Source organism: Podarcis liolepis (assembly GCF_965112155.1).
Source record: "Podarcis liolepis genome assembly, chromosome: 13".
Taxonomy (NCBI): Eukaryota; Metazoa; Chordata; class Lepidosauria; order Squamata; family Lacertidae; genus Podarcis; species Podarcis liolepis.
The window spans coordinates 53,111,318-53,123,956 of NC_139573.1; the positions used below are offsets into that span (position 1 = coordinate 53,111,318).

At 43.3% G+C, this 12,639-nt stretch overlaps 1 protein-coding gene across 14 annotated transcripts in view; it reads left to right on the forward strand.

Annotated features, from left to right (window-relative positions):
* The window catches only part of FHOD3 (formin homology 2 domain containing 3), a 369,691-nt gene that overhangs the window by 28,977 nt on the left and 328,075 nt on the right, over positions 1–12,639 (forward strand). The window lies entirely within an intron of this gene.

Below are 12,639 nucleotides of genomic sequence, written 5' to 3' on the forward strand. Positions count from 1 at the left end.
ATGGCGGCCATAAATCTCCACGTGGTCGTGATTGGACCCATGCCAGTAGCAAATCATGCCCGGCACCTGGGGAATTTCCAACACTGGCCTCAAGTTTCCTCAACACAGGATACTGCTTCATGATGTTTCTCTTGGGGATTACAGGTAATCCTCCGAAGCAGATTCCTTCATTGGGGGAATGACATGGGACCTAAGATGTGGGACCAGCTTGACTGATTTTAGGGAGCCCATGGGTACTGAATGGCTGAACAGGACTTTACTTAGAAGGAATCCCTATGGAAATTAATGGTGTAAAGACATGAGAAAACAGGTAAGCTTAGATTCAAAATAATTTCAACAGAAGTAGTTTCGTTCTTGAATCTCTCCAACTTAAATCTGTAGAACTTATCCCTCAGAAAATAATCAAACCGAGATCAGTGGGACTTACTCCCAAGTAAGTCTGAATAGGATTGAAGCCTGAATAGTGCTCTGCTTTGTTGGGATCATGTCCAGCATTCCCAAATTAGATGACGTTGGCTAAAATGTATTTTCTCTAGAACTGCCCAGCTGACTTTGTTTTGACTATTTCAAAGGAATCGTTTGGCATAGTTGATCTCAGCTCAGCTTTGGTATTATTGTTGTTGATTGTTTTGCCCAGTGAACAAGTAGCAGGTTGATGGCAATTTACCTCAGGAAACTGGTGCAGAGGAAAAGGTTTAACTCAACCTCTATTATGACTCCAAACCAATTTTGCAGACCTATGGCTGTTTTCACCCATCCAGTGAGTTGGTGTTTTCTGAGGAGGGGAAGAAAAAAATAGAAATGTTGGCAGATCCAAACAGAGGTCTTCCCTATCTCATCTAATCTGCTAGGTATTCAGAATCCTGACCAAAGAGAATGGAGCCCCTATTGATCAGACTGCTTGCAGTGAGTCTTCTGGAAGATTGTCCCCTCCATTCATGGAGTGAAGAATGTGGGTGACAATGGGAGTGGTCTTTGGCCTTCAAGACTTCTCCACCTCGTGGTCCTGGCTTTAGTTTGGAACCTACATAAGCTATGAGAGAGTTTCTCTGGAAACCTTTTCAGGTTATCCCAGTGTCTGGAGACAGCAATAGCTGGGGCACTGGGAGCAGATTGTGATAACTGACACATTAATTGGGTTGTTGAAATGAAATTCTAATGTGCTACTATTTCCCCCGATGAACTTGGCTTGTTTTTCCTTTTCTCATAGTGCAAATTTCAACATTTCTTGAATGTGTTACAACACGTAATTGCATTGGCCTATATTCAGTAACTCGGCTGCCTGTAATCCCAGCCACAGTAAGAATGCTGACTGATTCATGGGGTAAAAATAGCCTTGTACTCAGACCTGGTATATGTTATCACTTGCTCTGTGCTTCAGCTAATTGTTGATCATTTTTGCTTTAATAGATGCTGACAAGTACATGGTTGTATTGATTCGCATTGAAAAATAAGTAATGTGAAATATTGCCCTTAAACTTGGTACCTCCCAGTGTTAGAAACTGGGATAGAAAAGCTAGGAGCCAAATGGCTTCTGGGACCTGGGTTGTGGGCACCAAAACAGAATATCTAGTCGCCATTTGGGGGAAGGGGGGATCAGCAACACTTTTTATTTATTACAGTGGTGCCTCGCAAGACGAAATTAATTCGTTCCGCGAGTTTTTTCGTCTAGCGAATTTTTCGTCTTGCGAAGCACGAAATCCCATAGGAATGCATTGAAATTCAATTAATGTGTTCCTATGGTCAAAAAAAGTCCAAACAAAGCCAAATTTGGTACAACAAGAGTTTATTAAGTGCTCTTTAAAGTCACACATACTGTAAAGGGCATTTCAAAAATTGAAGGAACAATAAATTAAGTTTCTAAACATGACAGAAAAACATTTAAAAATCAACAAAGTGTACAGTACATTTTCTAAGACTCTGGGGGACAACTCGAAGAAGGTTCCTCTTCCACTCTTTGCTTCTTGCTGAAGAACCCCCTCCCCAACTGTTCCCCCAGCCACCCACCACACAGAAATTCAAATCCAGATTTTTTTAAAAAAAAAAGCAGAGTGGCCCAATGGTCACAGAAAATCATAAAAATGCAGGGGAAAAAACACAAGCTTCCAGATTCTTGCAAACCCCTCCCCAACACCAAGTCCTTGAATTCCAAACACCCCAACCCAAAATCCACCCCCCCAAAAAAAGTTTTAAAAGTTTAAAAGAATTTTTGGAAAAGCTTCAAAAATCACCAAAGTCTTCAAAAACCTCAAAAAAGGCCACCACAAAGGCTCCTCGAAGTCACGTCGCAACTGTATTAACGGTGTTAAGAAAAAGGAAACAAACTTGCAAGACGTTTTCGTTTTCCGTCTTGCGAAGCAAGCCCATAGGGAAATTCGTCTTGCGAACCAGCTCAAAAAATGGAAAACCCTTTTGTCTAGCGAGTTTTCTGTCTTGCGAGGCATTCGTCTTGCGGGGCACCACTGTATTTTGATAAGCATGAACTAATGCACATAAGCGACACATTGTTAATACCACATTTTTAACTGAGGGTCTGTGCTTGTGTGGTAACCCATGTTAAAACTGTTAAACTGCAGAGCATACTTTGGTCAAGATGGGCATCTAAGAATTTCTAATCAGTTAAGCCAAAACAGTTGCTCTCCCAGCGCCTATCCTCCAGGTAAAATACAGTGGTACCTCGGGTTAAGTACTTAATTCGTTCCGGAGGTCCGTTCTTAACCTGAAGCACCACTTTAGCTAGTGGGGCCTCCTGCTGCCGCCGCGCCGCCAGAGCACGATTTCTGTTCTCATCCTGAAGCAAAGTTCTTAACCTGAAGCACTATTTCTGGGTTAGCAGGGTCTGTAACCTGAAGCGTATGTAATCCGAGGTACCACTGTATATGGCTTTTAAGCCCACATAAAAGTAAAACAGATATAAAATAAAAAATGTATGTTTTTAACTTTTTATTTTGTATTTTTCTTTTTTCTTTTTCATTTTTACTGTTATATTTCAAAAAAAATTAATAAATATTTTATAAAAATAAATAAATAAAAGTAAAACAGATAAAACGGATATGCTCCTTGCAATGAACATTAGCTACTGAGCCCAAGTGACTTTAAAACTATTCAAAATAGAAAGAAATTAAAACTAGCACAGAGCTTGCTCCAGCCTTAGTCGTCACCAACTTCGCATGCAAAAACGAAAGCATGATACAACAAAAGCAACTGTGGATGGCTTGCATTACTCACTGCTCACTTGAAGTATCAAATGCAAGGCTGGTGTTTCCTCAGATCCGTGACTCTCGGAAAATATTGTGGAAGGCAGCAGAAATTTTAAAAACGCATGCCAAATCCTGAAGATCAAGGAACAAGCTTCAACATACTTGTCTGTGATGATGTCACCTCAAGACAATATTGGCTATTTGCCCACAGTACGTTCTCCTGCAGCTGAAATGTCGACTGTATATGAGATCCTAAACCAATCTATCAAAATGCTGCAGTCTCTGCAGTTGTCCAAGATTGTGTGTGTTTTTGATCAGGCACTTCAGGCCCAGAGCTGTAGAAATCACCTTGACTCATCCAGAGAAATTCAAATATACCATCATAATTATTATTTTACACCGTATGCCCCTTTTGGCCACAATTGGTAAGCGGTTTCAGGATACATGATTTATACACTGCCAGACACAACCGCAGAAGGTTCAGTAGCAGAGGAGGTCAGAAGTTTAACCATGCAGTCATACTTCACAATCTGGTTTATGAAGCAGTCATGGGATAGCGTGGCATGGTTCTTTGGTCATTGTCGAAAAACATGCATGCGTGCAGAAGGTATGGTATATCCGGATGAAATGCTGTACAGCTTAAGGAAGCTTTGGCATGATGTATGCATAGTCTCACTGAAGGAAAGTCCTTGGTAAGCAATCCCGTTCAGGGATTATGGAGTTCCTTGAGGACTACCTGGGATGTGAATTTTGGGCAGGCATAGCCAGACTCTGGCCTTCCAGATGTTTAGGACTACAATTCCCATCATCCCTAGCCAACAGGACCAGTGGTCAGGGATAATGGGAATTGTAGTCCTAAACATCTGGAGGGCCGGAGTTTGCCTTTGCCTGATTTTGGGTATTGTATCTGGACACAGTATAAATTCTTCTGGAGTTAATTTACAAGAAGGTAAATAGGTGCTTCACTTGACATGCAACCCTGCAGTGGTCCCATAGTGTTTTGCCCATGGCAGACTGAATTATGCATGCTGCCTTCCATACTATCAAGCCCATAGGCTTCTGTAGTTCAGCATCCTGTTAGCCCACAGTCACCAGCTGGATGCCTGTAAAGTGCCCATAAACAGCACATACGCACCATAGGACTCTCCCACTATTGCTCCCCAGCAGCTGGTATTATTATTTATTAAATCTATATACCGCCCTTCATCCACAGATCTCAGAGTGGTTCACAACATAAAAACACAATATAAAAGCACAAAATACATGATAAAAACAAACCAATAACCCCCCTCCCCCAAATACATTTAAAGGGGGTATAAGATGTTAATGAGCCCAAGGCCTGGTTGAAGAGGAATGTCTTCAGAGATACACTGCTCTTTGTCCTGGAATTTGCATAGAATCATCACAACTAATAGCTTTCGGTAGTCTTGCCCCCTCTCCTTTCAATGCTTCCTAAATGGGCATTGCGGCAGTGAATCACCGTCTTGTTCCATTTAATAATGCTGGTGCAAACCTGGTTGGCATGACGACAGAACAAGCCTGAGCTTCTTGCTTCCAGTCTAAGTGCACGGATTTCGTGTTCTCACCTTAGGCCAGCAAGGAAGCCTCAAAAACGCCCGGCCGCCTTGCATCTCTTAATTAGGAAAGTTGTTGCATTTCCTATAGGGTTGTGTTGGATCTGTTCCAACAAACAGCAGCAGATCGTGTGGAAATTAAGCAGCTGAAGGTTATCTCACCACTTTACTCTCCATGCCAGGAAAAGCTTCACCTGAGGCTAGGAGCAGGAGCAGTAAACAAAATGGCAACCCTAATTTCACGAGATGGTGTTAAATAAAAATAATTTATTATTATTATTATTACTTATAGGCCACCCGTCTGACTGGATTGCCCCAGCTACTCTGGGAGGCTCCCAACAAAATATTAAAAACACAATGAAACACACACATGCACACACACTGGTCAGAGTGAAAAGAGGTCTGTACATTTGTATGAGCCTGGAGAAAGGGAAGGGCTTAGCGATCTATTGTTAACCAAGTTCAGTGGCAGAGAAGCTAGTTTATTTTCCTGCCTTTTCTCTCAAAAGTTCAAGGAGCTGAGAGGAAAATGCAAAGTTGGATGTTGTCGAAATCAAAGAATATGCCTATAAAAATAGACAGGACATGGTGTGTATCAGTCCGGCACAACTTGTGATTCAACAAAATGAAATCATAGAATCCTAGAGTTGGAAGAGACCACAAGGGCCATCGAGTCCAACCCCCTGCCAAGCAGGAAACACCATCAGAGCACTCCTGACATATGGTTGTCAAGCCTCTGCTTAAAGACCTCCAAAGTAGGAGACTCCACCACACTCCTTGGCAGCAAATTCCACTGTCAAACAGCTCTTACTGTCAGGAAGTTCTTCCTAATGTTTAGGTGGAATCTTCTTTCTTGTAGTTTGGATCCATTGCACCGTGTCCACTTCTCTGGAGCAGCAGAAAACAACCTTTCTCCCTCCTCTATGTGACATCCTTTTATATATTTGAACATGGCTATCATAGCACCCCTTAACCTCCTCTTCTCCAGGCTAAACATGCCCAGCTCCCTTAGCCGCTCCTCATAAGGCATCGTTTCCAGGCCTTTGACCATTTTGGTTGCCCTCCTCTGGACACGTTCCAGTTTGTCAGTGTCCTTCTTGAACTGTGGTGCCCAGAACTGGACACAGTACTCCAGGTGAGGTCTGACCAGAGCAGAATACAGTGGCACTATTACTTCCCTTGATCTAGATGCTATACTCTTATTGATGCAGCCCAGAATTGCATTGGCTTTTTTAGCTGCCGGAAGTAACATATAGCTGCTCACTGGACCTACTGATGGGCAAAACTCCCTATTTTATTCCAGTTTTCCTGCCTCGTAGCCTCATGTATCCGTGGAAACTTCACAGAGTCAGTTTGACACCCTTGGTTTTAGGAACTGAAATTTACATGTGCTTTAGAATAGGTGTAGATCTGATGTTCTTTGGAATGTGCATCCAGCTGTAGACGCTGTTCTTTGCTTTCAGTGGCTTGTGTGCGTTTTGGATTTGTATTCTCATTCTTCAACCCCTGCCGCTAGCTTATGCAGGGGTTTGGGCACCCAGCAGCTGTTGTACATTTCCCCTCTTCAACAGGAAGCAAATCGGAGAGAATGGAAGGTGGCTTTGTGCTAGCTGTCCATACCCACAGAACTTTACCACATGCATGGAAAAACCAAGCCTTTTGGATTAGCTTTGAAGGACCCCGTAAAACCTCTGTGGTGCCCGGGACTTCAAAAACGGGGCTTGTCGGGCATTTGACAGGCCACAATCCACATCGGATGGGCTGTGTTCAGTTTGGTGAGTCATAAGTAGTGCTGGCCTAGCGCACATGGAACCTTCAAGGCTTTGCTGTGGAGTCAGAACATTTCTTCAAAGATGTGACCTTTGACTGGTTTAGCTGGGACAGTCCTTGGTAGTCTGTGAGCACTGAAGGAAGTGGGCTCCAAGTTTCTTTGAAGTGGTTTAAGTAAATGTGCATATGGTTCTCCCCCCATCCCCGCTCCTCCCCAAACACCACTGAAACTAATTGCTTAGTTCTCCTTCTGTTGTTTTTGTTTTCTGTTCTTTTTGGAGAAGCACTGGGGATGTTGAAATCCCCAGACACAGAATGCTTATTAACCCAACAAAGAATTCTAGCAAAAGTCTATAGAGTCTGATTCTCATAAACACCAGATGAGTTGGTAAGCCTGTGCTTGGAGACTGCAGGTGGAGACTTCTGTGACGGAATGTGCCTCTCTATACATAGAAAATGTGCGTGTCCAGAAAGAGAGTTTTAGGCTCCTGTTCTAGACTGACTCCTTCCTTGTTATCCTTCCAGTGGAAGTTGAAGACTTTCTTATCCCAACAGACTTTTGGAAACTGCCTGTTTTTAAGGAACGGGCTGGTACTGTGATGTTTCTATTGCAATTACCTGTATATTTTTAATAGACAGTTTATGTGTACATATGTATATAGTTTCAATTCTATCAATGTTTAACTGCTTTTTAAGTTGTTATTTTTCCTATGTTTTTAGCTGTTCCTATCTGTGAGCTGCCTTGAGTCACTGTCAGGGGGGAAGGTGGGGTATAAATATATAATAATGGTAATAATCTGAGTTTCCAAGCCATTGCTCTGTTTCCGTATGGGGATTCTCAGTGAGGATGGTGCATAAAAATTTGGTTAGCCCATATATATGGAGCAGAAATCATGGTTTGGAGTTTATACCATAGTTAAAGCTATGGTTTTCCCAGTAGTGATGTATGGAAGTGAGAGCTGGACCATAAAGAAGGCTGATCACCAAAAAATTGATACTTTTGAATTATGGTGCTGGAGGAGACTCTTGAGAGTCCCATGGACTGCAAGAAGATCAAACCTATCCATTCTGAAGGAAATCAGGCCTGAGTGCTCACTGGAAGGACAGATCCTGAAGCTGAGGCTCCAATACTTTGGCCACCTCATGAGAAGAGAAGACTCCCTGGAACAGACCCTGATGTTGGGAAAGATGGAGGGCACAAGGAGAAGGGGACGACTGAGGACGAGATGGTTGGAGAGTGTTCTCAAAGCTAGCAGCATGCATTTGACCAAACTGCGGGAGGCAGTGGAAGACAGGAGTGCCTGGCGTGCTCTGGTCCAGGGGGTCACGAAAAGTCGGACACGACTAAACAACAACAACCATAGTCAACAGATAGTATGTTTTGGCATTGCATCTGAACTATTCCAACATATTTACACTGTATCAATTTGCATAGTCCATTTACCAGCGCACCGTACTATAAAAACCCGGACCAGGGTAGATCTAGCAGGCAACAAAGAATAATCAGCAGTGTTAAATACCTCAACTCTTTCTATTTACTAGGGACAGTCCTGATTTTCTTATTCATGCTTCTTTTGCTCCATAGTAAGTCTGTGGGATTTTCAAAAGGCAGCACACTGCAGGCTATTTCAGAATAAACGAATACCACATATTCTGGTGCCACCTATAGCATTCAGAGAACAACCTTCATTCATGGGTAATGGGATGGTAGGGGTGGACTGATCTTAGAATAGAGGTGCAAATACCTAGATCAGGGGTCTGCAACCTTTAAGACAAAAAGAGCCACTTGGATCCGTTTCCGAAGAAAAAACACCTGGGAGCTGCAAAACCGGGAAGGTGACGTCGGAACGGTGCGTGACTAACACACGCACTGCCCCCATGCGACGTCACAGCCAGTACAGCACCCGCCACAGTGGGGAGTGTCGGGGCGCACAATGCGCCTCCTCCCCTCGCTAGTATCTGCCCCGGATCCGCGACAAAGGTGTAAAAGAGCCACATGCGGCTCCGGAGCCACGGGTTGCAGACCCCTGACCTAGATGTATCTATCCCTCTTTTCATCTGGGATAATGTGGAAGGTGTTTTAGTGTTTAATGGGTGTGTGTGTGTGTTGAAGTTTAGGTGGAAGGAGGGCTCAGGCAGTGGCCCTTGGTGCAAGAATATAGGTGTGTTTGTGCATGTTCTCACCTGTGAAATGTTAGTGCAAATGTAACCAGAGTTCCTGGATCCTTCTTAGTTGGCAACTACAAACAGTCCACAAAGTTTGTTTGCTTAAGGCAAGCAAACAAATGTAAAACCAAATCAGAAATGCTTCACAGTGTTTCGGTCTCCACAAACAAGATTGTAACGAAGATGGTCATGGATTCTGTACATGTCCTGCCTTAAGGAAAACACAGGCCGAATTTTGTTAACGTTCATTAAATAGAAAGAGCAAAAAGGAGGGTTGGCTTGGTCCTATGCAGCTTCCCGTACATTTGCTTCCATGGTCACTCGTTAAGAGCATTTCTTGATGCACACAGTCACCATAGCTGTAAATCCTCCTGGTAAAACAGGAAGAAAGCTGAGTAGAATTCCAATCTGTTTCTTTTCTTTTCTTTTGAGGGCACTCCAGCTAGCCTTACTGCTTGCTTTTTCAAAGAAGAAAAGGAGAGTGTTGTTTTCCTTCAGAAAGAGTTGAACTCTGGCAACCAAATGTGGGAACAGGGCTTCCTAAAGGGAACAAAGAACATGATTATCAGTTTTACTTCACTGCATCTAAAGAAAAACGTCCTTTCTCTTAGTGGGAAACTGATGTGTGCGCACCATGTAAAATGATAATATAAAGTAAGTCATCTCCATATTGCATGGGCCTCTGCGCACGGAATACTAATTTTGTAAAGCAAGGCTGCTAAACTTCCCATGAATATTTTAAATGATGGTTTCCAAAGCATGTTGTGCTTCAGAAACTGATGACTTTCGCTGTGGGTTGCTTCATCTCAAAAGCCCCAGGATGATGTGTCTCAGGGAAGCTAATTGCTTGACAATATTTCTCAATCTGAAGGGGGCAAACATCCCATAGAAATGGATGGAGTAATCTGGGGATCTGCAGAAGGGAAAAAAGGATGCAGTTTTTAAGTTGGGGTACATAAGAAGAAATAGAGCTGGGTTTTGAGATTTTGGCAGTTTACATCTCTCTGGAGGTCTGATGGGGGGCAGTGGGTCTCAACGCTGGTGTGTTTAAGTTGCCCCTTTACCTACCTTACAATACTTGTAAATAAATAAGAACAGTAGCAAATGCCATAAGCTTGCCATGACCTGCTTCCAAAGGAAACCAAATCTAGGTAATCACTAAATCCCTTCTCGGCGCTCAGGAAAATTGGGAGAGTATCCTATAGATAATGATATAGATCAGTTTAATCTGTTCTATAAACATAATTAAGTGAACCACAATGACTGTTCCAGATGCACACTTTAAACTTGTTTTTGCTTACAGTAAATAAATAAAAATCACAACGCTTTCAGAAACTTAAACCAGTGAAAATGGCACAGTCTTTACAAATTGCTAACCCAATAAAAAGCAAAATTTGAAAAAAATAAAGTCCCTTCTATGACCCAAATGAACATTTTTGCTGCTCCTTACCCATTTTCAAAATAGTTTTAGGCCATGTTACCTGCTAAAGGGGGACGCGGGTGGCACTGTGGGTTAAACCACAGAGCCTAGGACTTGCTGATCAGAAGGTCGGCAGTTCGAATCCCTGCGACGGGGTGAGCTTCCGTTGCTCGGTCCCTGCTACTGCCAACTTAGCAGTTTGAAAGCACGTCAAAGTGCAAGTAGGTAAATAGGGACCGCTCCAGCGGGAAGGTAAACGGCATTTCCATGCGCTGCTCTGGTTTTGCCAGAAGTGGCTTAGTCATGCTGGCCACATGACCTGGAAGCTGTACGCCGGCTCCCTCAGCCAATAAAGTGAGATGAACGCTGCAACCCCAGAGTCAGCCACGACTGGACCTAATGGTCAGGGGTCCCTTTACCTTTTTATCTGCTAAAGGGGTTGTTAAAATGTGGTAAATTTATTTCAGCATGTTCTCCCAAGTACTGTACTGAAAGGTGGCTTTGGTGATAGTTACTGTGCAATACTGTCTTCCACTGCCTCCCGCAGTTTGGTCAGACTCATGCTGGTAGCTTCGAGAACACTGTCCAACCATCTCATCCTCTGTCGTCCCCTTCTCCTTGTGCCCTCCATCTTTCCCAACATCAGGGTCTTTTCCAGGGAGTCTTCTCTTCTCATGAGGTGGCCAAAGTATTGGAGCCTCAGCTTCAGGATCTGTCCTTCCAATGAGCCCTCAGGCCTGAGTTCCTTAAGAATGGATAGGTTTGATCTTCTTGCAGTCCATGGGACTCTCAAGAGTCTCCTCCAGCACCAGAATTCAGAAGCATCAATTCTTTGGTGATCAGCCTTCTTTATGGTCCAGCTCTCACTTCCATACATCACTTCCATACTTTGGTGATAGCTATTGTGTAATAACAGTAATAACAGCTCTGACGACCTAGAAGCTCTCATTCATGTTTTGGTCATCCCCAGACTACGGGGCCGCAATGTATTCCACATGGGGCTGACCTTGACAATGGTTTGGGATTCTGAGAGCACATTCCACCAGAGCTCTAAAGTTTGCACTCAGCTTCCCCTGTGGTAATTCATTCAACATTCAGGTACTCTTAGAGGAGGCAGACTTCCTAGATCCATCTCAGTTGGAATTCAAGACTGGCTTGGGTACAGGAACTGCTTTGGTTGCCCTGTGCAATGACCTCCGTCAAGAAAGAGACAGGAGGCGTGTGAACCTTGATCTCTCAGCTGTTTTGGATACCATTGATCTTGTATTCCGGCATAAGTGAGTGGTATTCAATGCTAGCCCTACTCAGAGTAGACCTGATGACATGGCTGGCTAAGATTTATTAACTTCAGTGGTTTTACTCTGAGTAGACTCACAACCCAGAGTGTATAGGATTGCTAGCCATCCTGGTTGCAAAGGATTTCTGACAGGTAGGGCTGTTGGATGATGAAACAGACACTCCTTCCTTGGAGGTTTTTAAGCAGAGGTTGGATGGCTGTATGTCAGAGATCCTTCAGCTGAGATGCCTACATTTCAGGGGGTTGGACTAGATGACCCTTAGCGTCCCTTCCAACTCTTTGAATTCCCATGCATTTCAACTGAAACCTCCGGAGTGCTCTCTTCTCTATGTAAGTGTTCCCTCAATTGTGAAAAATATTTTGGGAGGCACTGTCGTAGCCCTTGAGCCTGGGAGGAGAAAGAGAGAAACAGAGTTGTTTACGTATCGTGGATTAACTCCTCAGTGGGACTTAAGAGTGACAACTGCCTAATTTATGGAGATGATATAGGGAAACCATCTGGACTTAGATTGGAAGAACGGGAAATTCACACAGGATTATTACATTTGCTTATCGGCTTAAGGAGACTAACAGAAGAGATCGTAAAGGAAAAAGAGAAATTATATGAACAAGATATGATGTGGAAACACCAAGATAAGATTGGATAGAACTATGAATTTTGTTTGGACTGATTGGGACTGATTGGGACATTAATGCAGTAATAAGAAGATGATTTGAATCCCCCTTTGGATCTTGAAGTATGGGTTCCCCCAACAAAATTTAAAAATTTGGCTTTGTAATTTGGAATTTATGTGATGTGATTTAATTTGATGTGATTGGCCAGTTAATAATTTTTTTTAAAAAAAAAAACAATTGTGAAAAATAGGTTCCCAAGAGGCCCCTTTTCTCACAGCCCTCCTTAGCAAAGGAGGTGTTACCGGAAAAATCCGAGGGCTCCCTTGGACAAAAACAAAGACACCAACCAGGATAACTTGGAGCAAAACAGCAGCCTGTAGGCTTGGCCTTTATTGAACTGTTGCAACAGGGTGTTCCCCTCACTTGCAAGAGAGAGGAAAAGACCCAGAAAGATGGTGTGCAAGACCTTATAAAAACTTTTGAAATTCCCATCCTCTAGGTCAAGCCCACCCCCAGAAACATCATGCATACATTACAGAAGGGGTTGACATCATGCATACATTACGGAAAGGAGGGGTTGAGGGAGGAGTTGCGGTG